We start from the raw sequence: 10342 nt of genomic DNA on the forward strand, positions 1-10342 counted from the left end.
CCTCTGCCCATGATCCTCATCCCATTTTCAGCATTTTAGCGAAGCTTGAGGCTGTCAAAACCCAGTTGAAGGTCTGGAACAAAGGCACGTTCGGCAACATCTTCAATGCCATTAAAAAAGCAGAACAGGGGCTGACTAATTTGGAAGGGAAGTTGCAGGAAGATGTGGGGCCAGTCGCGGTGGACAGGCCGATCCATAGCAAAATTCTGGAAGCTCGAGCCTCACTCTCTAGGCTGGAACTGATGGAGGAAACTTTTTGGAAGCAAAAAGCCAGGAACAACTGGCTGGAAGAAGGGGACAGAAATACGGGTTTCTTCCACGCTTCAACTACGGAGAGATCTCGTAATGCTGTCATATCCTCCATTGGGCTGGATTCAAGCTGGATTATTGAGTCACAGGAGGAAATCAAATCCGAAGCAACAAGATTCTTTCACAGACTGTTCTCAGCTGGAGCGGTAGAATAGGGGGACGACCTCCTCTCTTCCATTCCGTCCTTGGTGTCAGCAGAGGAAAATTTATTTATGATGGCCAGGCCATCGATCATGGAAGTTCGTCAGGCTATTAATGTTATTCCCAGAGACGGCGCGTCGGGTCCAGATGGTTTTACTGGGGCTTTCTTTTTTGGATCTTGGGATATTGTGGTGGAAGATCTCCATAAGGCTGCTATCTTTCTATTCGAGGGAGATTCTATGCCTAGGGCCCTCACGACAACTCTGATTGCCCTTATTCCTAAAAAGGCGGCCCCCAAGTGATTCTTAGACTTCAGTCCCATTAGTCTATGCAACGTGGTTTACAAGATTTTTGCCAAAATCATCGCCGCCAGACTTAGCAAGTTACTTCCTTCTCTCATATCTCTTGAACAAGGAGCATCGTGCAGGGCCGATCCTTATCAGAAAACATTGCTCTTGCCCAAGAACTGCTTAGAGAGTTGAACAGAAAGGTTAGAGGTGGGAACTTAGTGATGAAGCTCGATATGGAGAAAGCATATGATCGAGTGGATTGGTTCTTCCTCAAAAGGGTGCTACATTGTTTTGGGTTTTCCCCTCCATAGATTAATCTGGTTGAGAAGTGCTAGAACAATTGTTGGTTCTCAATTTTAATTAACAGGAAGGCCGGGGGCTTCTTCAAATCCACGTGGGGTCTTAGGCAAGGAGATCCTATTTCTCCTAGTCTCTTTATTTTAGCATCGGAGGTACTTAGTCGTGGATTAAAGAAGCTAGTTTCGTCTTCTTCATGTCTCCCATTCAAAGGCCGCCGCAACGTTGAAGTAGTCTCTCATCTCCTACTTGCTGATGATACATTACTATTCCTTAATGGAGGCCTCCGATCCATTCGGTCTGCAAAGAACTTCCTCCTCGACTACCAGCCGGTGTCTGGGCAGAAAATCAATTTCCAAAAAAGTGTGTTTATGTGTGGTGAGAGCATGGAAGCTTCCAGGGCCGGTACAATCCATAGGGTATTGGAGATGGGAAGATTGGTAGTTAGCATCATCTACTTGGGGGTCCCGATAATGGCAGGTAGGAGAAGAAATAGTGTGTTTCAGAGGTTGATTGAGAGGGTGGAAAGTCGTATCAAGGGGTGGAAAGCCCATTGCCTTTCAATGGCAAGTAGAGTTACTCTTGTAAAGCATGTCCTGGCTAGTGTCCCGGTGCACACCTTAGCTGCAACACACATTCCAACTGGAGTTTTGAAGACATTGGAAAGTAAATTTGGGGACTTTTTGTGGGGCTGGGCCGAAGGGAGGAAGAAGCTCCATTGGAGGAGCTGGAAACACATTTCAGCAACAAAGGTGGAAGGCGGTCTGGGAATTCGAAGACTAGTCGATGTCATGACAGCGTTCCACCTGAGAATGGCTTAGGTGGTGAAATATAACACCTAAAAAGGGCTGTGGGTGTCCTTCAAGCAATCCAGATATGAGCAGACTCAGCGGAATAGTGGCCAGGTTCAGTCAGCGTCGTCGGACTCTCCTCTCTGGACCAGAATTCGCAGACTTTTCCCGTTGCTGGATCTTCATACTCAGTGGCAGGTAGGTGAGGGAGATCAAAACCTTTGGCACGTCAACTGGTCTGGATTGGGACCGCTGATTCAAAGAATTTCCTCATCTATCGACTCGTCCATGGAGCACCTCAAGATCAAGGATTTCCTCAGCAAATCTGGGCCGTTGCCGCCGTCGGCAGTCCTCACGATCCTACCAGATCAAGACGTTGTGTCCATCTTCAGCGGGGGATACTGCCTGATAGAGGGTCCTGACCGTCCATTCTAGCCTGCGAGCTCATCAGGTGAGTTCTCGGTGGCACCGAGATGGAACATCAACAGAACCGGCAGTCAGAACACGGTTTGGGCCGATAAGATTTGGAACATCAAGATTCCTTCGAAGATCTCTCTACTAGTTTGGAGGATTCTTCAGAGAGCTCTCCCGATGGATGAAAGCATTCTGTCCAGGGGCATCCAAATTGCATCCATGTGCTGCTGCTGCTTCACCGACAGCAACCACACACAGAGACCAGCAGCTAAGACGTATGCCCACATGTTCTTGGATAGTAGCTTGGCGAATGAGGTTTAGGTCCTTTTTGCTCATATTTTTGGCATCCAGAGAATCTCCTCTTCTTCTGTTTTTGAATGGCTGCACCACTAGTGGGAGACCAGGTCTTCCCACAGTTCGTCTCCTCCTTTCAAAAAGCTACTGCCATGTTTTATTTTGTGGGAGATTTGGAGAAGCCGGAATGAGGTGAAGTTTGACGGGATTCAGGTGAAGCCAAGAGTCATCATCTCCCGTATTTCAGGTTGGGTTTAGTTCCTTGTTTCCAGATGGGGCCTTCCTTACTCTTATAGAGATTCGACAAGCGCAACCCTTGCAGCCTTGGGAATTGTGATTCAGCTAAGACCGAGGAGCCCAACCCAGGTTGTTATTTAGAAAAGGCCTCCGGCGGGCTAGTTCAAATTGAACATTGACAGGTCCTCTAAGGGCAACCCGGGGGAGACAGGGGGAGGTGGAGTTTGTAGAGGAGAGAAGGGTGAATTCTGTTTCGCTTTTCACGAAGGCAACGGTGTCACCTCCAACACTAGAGCGGAACTCTGGGTCATCCATGACAGGTTAATGCATTGTCTTCGCTTGGGCTACACTAGCATCATTGTGGAATCAGACTCCCGTTTGGTGGTGGATTTCCTCATGGGTAGGTCTAACCCAGGATGGAAGTGGAAGTGCTGGATCGACAGGATCTACACTCTAAGCAAAGCCGGTAATGTAGAGTTTGTGCATATTCTTAGAGAAGGTAATGGGCAGGCGGACGCCTTAGCCAGGATGGTGAGTTTGCATCAAAAGTCGGTCTTATTTCTCAACCACGCCGATCTTCCTTGTATTCCCAGGGGCCTCCTCTTCCTTGATAGGATGAGCTTTGGCAGTATTAGGAGGGGGTCCTAGCTCCTGGCTTTCTTCGTTTCTTTTGTTCTTTGTGCCCCGGCCCGCCCTAGATTAGAGTTTTTGTTTTGTTTCCTCGCGTTGCCCCTTATGATAGGCTCTCCTATCCTTTTGTTTGGAAGGGCCTAAATCGTGGGTGCTTGTTCTCATTCTTTGTACATCTTTTTGCTATTTGAATGAAAACATCCTTTTCAAAAAAATAAAAATAAAAATGAATCGAAGGTCCAGAGGCAGTTTTAGGGAAAAATAAATGGGTAAAACTGCTGTAATGTCAATTTGACTTGGTAATAACCCCAAATCAACCAAGTCATGCTTAATTTCAGTTTGCTTCGGGGATATTTGCGTACTTTTTTATTTTTCGATTTTTGTAGGGTTTTTATTTATTTATTTATTTATTTCAACAATTTTCTTTCATTTAAAAGAAATTCAAATAAATTTGACAATGCTTCATGAATACCATGTTACTAGTATAGATCTACAGAATGCAAGCCTTAAATCAAATTATTAGCCAAATGCCTTTTTTTTAAAATGTATTTTCAGGCCATTTTCCAAAATGTTGTTTTATTTTTATTTTTACTAAATAAGTTTGAGGGGAAGAATATATTTAGGTATATCTATGTTTTTTAAAATTAGATCTAACATCTATGTGCACAATTTTAATTGTGTACCTTTGGGCCATTTTTGAAAATTTGTTATCTTTCCAAAATCAATTTGAGGAAATTGTAGATCTATGATATATGATCTTTGCATATATATCTACCAACTATATGTTGATTTTGCACGATTTTAATTTTGTGTGTATTTGCGGGTCATTTTTACCATTTTTGGGCTATGCACAAATTTTTATTATTTTCCAAAACTAGTTTAGGGGAATGGTAAAGAACATAGATATACCATCTGTGTTTATAGCCCAAAGAGTCAACATCACAGCTTACGACAAGCCAACCTGACAGATAGCATTCTTACAAAAGAACGGCCCGATACACCATTGAATGCATGTTTAAAACAATAGAATAAAGTGATAGATTCTTGGATAATATCATTTTTTTAATAGATATTTTCCATAATTTTTTGGCTGATTTTGTGTATGTGTGTGTCCAATATAATCCAATACCAATACAAGAAACATATTGTAGGGGTATAGGTTTCCAGCCAGGCTGATAATTACATTCAGAACCATGCTCACTGTCATATTGGACATGCATGTGATCTAGGTCTGCATGCACCACTATCACATGTGGGGCCCATTAGACAAGTGAACATACCACTCTGATAATAGCCCAACAGGGCTACATCAATTCCTCTCGATTGGGAAGATCTGGATCTGCACGAATCACTATCACTTGGGGCCCGTTGGATGGGCGAACAACATACCATTTTGATCATAGCCCAATTGGGCCAACACCAATTCCTCTCGATTAGGGCTTGTTTGATTTTTGAGAGTTTGTGTAATTACCCTTATAAATGGGTAGTTATTACCAATTTACCCGTTTGATTTTCAAACGAATTTCTGCCTTGGAAACCGGTTCAAAAGAGTTAATTTAAATCTGTGGACCCCAAAGTGATATATATTATATGTCCATTCCGTCCATCTATTTTACCAAAATATTTTGAGGCATGATCCGAAAAATGGCGCAAATACAACACTCAAGTGGCCCACAACAAATGAAATAGTGGCCCTAAGAGGTTTTTAACGGTAAATGCTCGATTTCCTTTTTCTCATGGCATGGTCCACTTGAGTTTTGATATGCCTCATTTTTTGGCTCATGTCATAAATTGAGCTAGCATAATGGATCAATGGTGGGGATAATCAACATGCATCATAGTGGGACTCACAAATATTTTGCGGCCTTCTCGATTTTTGTATCTAAAGAGCAGCCGGTCAAATCAAATACCGGGAATAGTATTGTAAATACCGGGTGAATAATTATTATCCATTTACTAGGTATTCCACTGAATTGCAAGGTGTCCCGTATCGGTATCAGTTGGCGTAACGGTGTCCTCCAAAACCAATACGGATACGGGGGCGTAACGGCTCGTAACGGCGTAAATTAATATTTTTTTTGCCAAAAAAATATGAAAAAATATGGATTAAATCTGAAATATTCTAAGCATTCCAAATATGCATTCATTTATAAATTGGAACATGTTTATGGTGGTGTAATGGTCCACTCTTTGGTGAGAAGTTGTATCGGACTGTCTAATGAATTTATGAACCAGCTAACCTGAATTTGACTACAAAATTTATATATTTAATTTTCTAAATATCTAATTTATATACTTAACAACTTGATATCATTTCTCTCAATAGTTCTTTAAAAAAATGAAATTAAATTCAGGTAGATGGCGTTACCAATTTGGGGCTGACTTGGAGGACCAATCTATGCACTAAATCAGCCTCAAATTCATGCAATTTATTGTCATTATCCCACTTATGAATTGGTGGACATTTATTGGATAGTGAATCATGAAAAAAATCAAAAAACCCTATTTAAAAAAATAAAAGTCCACAAATTAAGAATTAAAACTATTCAAACAATTTGATTTTGGCATTGTGAGTTAGCAATTGCAGTTCATAATTTAATTGCTAAATTTTAAGTTAATATGTCTCATGTACAATTTTTTAAGGCTCGAATTAGATGGGACTTGGATTGTGAAGTGCAGCACACGTGTCAAAGTTTTTTGGGCCCCAACCATGATGAATGTGTTATATCCATACCGTCCATCCATTTTGCCAAATAATTTTAGGGCATGAGCCCAAAAATGAGGCACATCCAAAGCTCAGGTGGACTGCACCATAAGAAACAACACTAATTAAACGTTCACTACTAAAAATTTATTGGGGGCTACAAAAATTTTAGATCAAGCTGACATGTGTGTTTTCTTTTCATCCATGTCAGTGTGACCCAATTAATAGGTTAGATTAAAAATAAACATTACAATGGACCTTAAGAAATTTTTAATGGTGAGCATTCTATAACCACTGTTTCCTATGGTGTGGTCCACATGAGATTTGGATATTATTAATTTTTTAGATCCTGACGTAAAATGACGTAGCAAAATGGATGGACGACATGGATAAAATATATACATCATGGTGGGGCCCACTCGGGTCTAATCAAATCAGATTGGATGGAAAATAAACGTTACCGTGGGCCCTACGAATTGTTTAACGATGAAAATATTATCTCCACTGCTATTTTTGGTGCGGTCCAGATGATCTTTGGATATAATTCATTTTTTGGGTAGTGCTTTAAAATGATCTCTGAAAATAGATGAACGGTGTAGATGTAATAAATACATCACTGTGGAGCCCATATAACTTTGATCTCCTTTGAACCGTTTGTACAACTCGGAGCTCGAAGAGTGTCAGCACTCGTCTTAGCACGACACGTACCCCTAGCTGGTGCGCAGTACGCTTGAAAAAAAAAAGAGCGAGGGAACTCGAAAAGAAAAGAGGAAAAGAAGAGAGAGAGAGAGAGAGAGAGAGAGAGAGAGAGAGGAAGAAGAAGAAGAAGAAGAAGAAGAAGAAGAAGAGGAGGAGGAAGAAGGCTGCGGCCGGGGCCTCAGCCTCAGCCTCAGCCTCAGCCGCAGCCTCAACCGGGGCCGCAGCCACAGCTGCAGAAGAAGAGGAAGAAGAAGAAGAAGAGGAAGAAGAAGAAGAAGAAGAAGAGGAAGAAGAAGAAGAAAATAAAGGAAAAGAGGTGTGTTTTTTTTTTTTTTTTTTTTTTTTTTTTTTTAAAGGCCCGTAACAGCCGCTACGGGTTAGTAACGGCCGTTACGCCCGTAACGGGCTCATAACGGCCGTCAAGTGTATAGAATATGGACTCGGCCGATACGACCCCGAAACGCATAATGGGTACCACCGTTACCGTTACGTATTGGCCGTTACGGCCGATACATAACCGTTTTGGGACACCTTGCTGAATTGAAAATTCAAATAGGCCCTTAGGAAGTACTTGCCGTCAAGTTCTGGGCCCACTAACTCGTATAAAAAGTTCTAGGCCCACTCAACGAATTCCTATAATCCTTAAAGATTTCTTAATTATTCTATTAGAAAATGCAAGAATTTCTTGATTATCATACATTCCCAAGGCCTACGTGGATGATGACAGTTTTGTCAATTTTAAAGTTCTAGGCCCACTCAACGAATTCCTATAATCCTCAAAGACCTTCTACTTATCAGTAATTACATTTGGGGCCCTCTTTTTCTTCTTTGGAAGGTAATTCCTATTCTTCTTTTCTGTTTCTTCTTCTTCTTTCAAGGAATTCCTATACAAAACTCTTTTATCTGGATTTCATTCATTCTTCTTTTTTATTTCTTCTTCTTCTTTGAAGGAATTCCTATACAAAACTCTTTTATCTGGATATCATTTAGAGAATGAATCTGCTGCAAACTATATATTTGTATATTCTATTAGAAAATGCAAGAATTTCTTGATTATCACCCAATGCCTACATGCACGATGGCAGTTTTGTCAATTTTAAAATCGATACGACCACGTTTTGCCTCTTGCACTGCATCGGCAACATCACTTGTCACAAATCCAAGCTATATGGTAGAATAAACAAATGTGAGTGTCATGCTCCATCTAACTGTTTATAATAGTTAATAGTAAAAAATAAGTGAGGGAACTTACCTTGGGGTTTGGCATCATACCACGAGGGCCAAGGATCCTTGCTATCTGATGAGGGAAAAGTAGAAGAATTTATATGAAAAGTTTTGCTAATTAACCAACATATGCCAGAAGATCAGTCTAGATCTCAAACCTTTCCAAGACATGGCATGAAAGTAGGATTGATGAGGTACATCTATGAAGGATTGATGAGGTGCTCCAAACTATGTAAAAATGGGTGGCTAGTGAAGGATTGATTAGGTGCATCTATGAAGGGTCCATCACAGGACAGGACATGGAGATCGATGGAGGAAATCTAAGGGGCCGTTTCAATGTGGGTGCTCGATGGAAGATGAAAGAGGGAAAAGAGGGAAAGATGGAAAAGAGGGGCGCTCGATCGATTTGGGATAGATTTGGAAATCCTCTTCCAAATAAGATAAAAATTTGAAATCCGTATGATGTGAGTTTTCCACTAAATAATAACACAAACTCTATTAATGGTCATACGTGCATGGGACTAATTTCTGGATGGTTAAGATTTTATTATATATATATATATATATATTTACCATTTAGAACTAGAACAATTATTTGGATGATATGGATAACTCTATATCTTAGCCACTATTGTTATGAACAAGTCACCACTATTTTACATTAAATACAAACCTCACTGTTAAAAACAGAAAAATGATAACGGTAAATTGAGCTTTGGATCTAGCATGGCTCCGTGGCCCCACCATGATCGATTTGTTTCATCCATGCTGTCCATCTATTTCTCAGCATAATTTTATCATTGATCTCAAAAAATGAGCATGAACTAAAGCTTGGGTGGACCACACAATGTGAAAACAATAGTGATTGGACATCCACCATTAAAAATCTGGCTTTCCCAAATAATTATATAAAAATACTAATGGATGGCATGGATGCATAATACATGCATCAAGGTGGTCCCCACAATAACCCAGGTGAATGCATGTGGTTTATCTGCACCATCCATCCATTTTACCATATAATTTTAGAGTATAAGCCAAATTATGAGGCAGATCTAAAGTTTGAGTGAACCCCACCACATAAAACAATTGGAATTGAATGCCTACCATTAAAAACTTCTTTAGCCGATAGAAGTTTTCAATTAAGCTAATATTTATGATTTCCCTTATTCCATGTCTATATTAACTTATAAACAGGTTGGATCTCAAATAAACATCATGGTTGGCCCTAAGAAGGTTTCAATAGTGAGTGTCACTATCCAACTCTTTTCTATTGTGGGGTCCACTTGAACTTTGGATCTGCCCCATCAATCAAATGCATCATTCCATTGTGGCCATGGGTTTAAACATAAAGTATATTGACTTGGGTGAGCCACACCATATACTATAGTTGAGAGGGTTACCCTCCCATTAAAACATTCATAATCATTTATTGGGCCCACGTAGATGTGGTTCACAAATCCAGCCCATTCACTATGTAGGATGATGGGTAAGACCAACTTTCAGCAACATCCAAAACTCATATGGGCCCGACCAAGTGCTTTTATATCCTTTAGGGATGTCTTCATATAGTTTTAGATATTATGGTCCACCTGAGTTTCGTATACGACAAATTTTTGGGATATCCCATAACCTAAAAGGGACACATCAAATGTATAGTGTTAATGTTCTACACACATTATGATGGGGCCCATACAGATTGACCTCAAGAGGTGTTCCCATGAAATCAACCTTATAGTACCATTTCACTAATTAGGTAAGTCCTTCGCGGGTGTTATCCTAACCGCGTAGAGCCTACCTTAATATATTTTGTGTATATCAATACCTTCCATATATTTTTCCATCATATTTTAGAATGTGATTCCAAATCATAAGAACTCGGTAATCTTAGGTGAGCCATATCAATCAAAATAGTGATGAATAACCATTAGAAACCTTTTGAAGATCACAAAAATTTTGGATTAATTTAATCTTTGTAGTTTTCCTTCATCCAGATCTTCTTTACATAATTGACAAGTTGGATTACAAATAAACATTATTAAAACCTTATGACCGGCTCTTTATAATTTTTAATGGCATGGCACTATATTACCACTTTTTCGATGGTGCGGTCTACTTAAGATTTAAATCTACACTTTTTTTTTTTTATACCCCGCCCAAAATTGGGCTAAAGAAACATATGGACGGCATGGATATACAACACACCATCAAAATCTCACTTTTGTTATTGAACTTTTCATTTTATTTTTTTTCGAAATACAAAATCTCATTTTCTTTTTTGAATTATTTTTTTTTTCAAAATTGTCAAAATT

The 10342-nt window shown here is 40.0% G+C and overlaps 1 long non-coding RNA gene across 1 annotated transcript; it reads right to left on the reverse strand.

The window, feature by feature from the left end:
- Nucleotides 1-7865: 7865 nt before the first annotated feature.
- LOC131220587 (uncharacterized) lies at nucleotides 7866-8400 on the reverse strand. The gene is made up of 3 exons (XR_009158710.1): nucleotides 8189-8400; nucleotides 8059-8103; nucleotides 7866-7970 (listed from the first exon to the last, which is right to left on the reverse strand). It is a non-coding gene; the product is annotated as an uncharacterized LOC131220587 (long non-coding RNA).
- Between the last annotated feature and the right edge of the window lie 1942 nt (nucleotides 8401-10342).

This window comes from Magnolia sinica, chromosome 12 (genome assembly GCF_029962835.1).
Source record: "Magnolia sinica isolate HGM2019 chromosome 12, MsV1, whole genome shotgun sequence".
Lineage (NCBI taxonomy): Eukaryota > Viridiplantae > Streptophyta > Magnoliopsida > Magnoliales > Magnoliaceae > Magnolia > Magnolia sinica.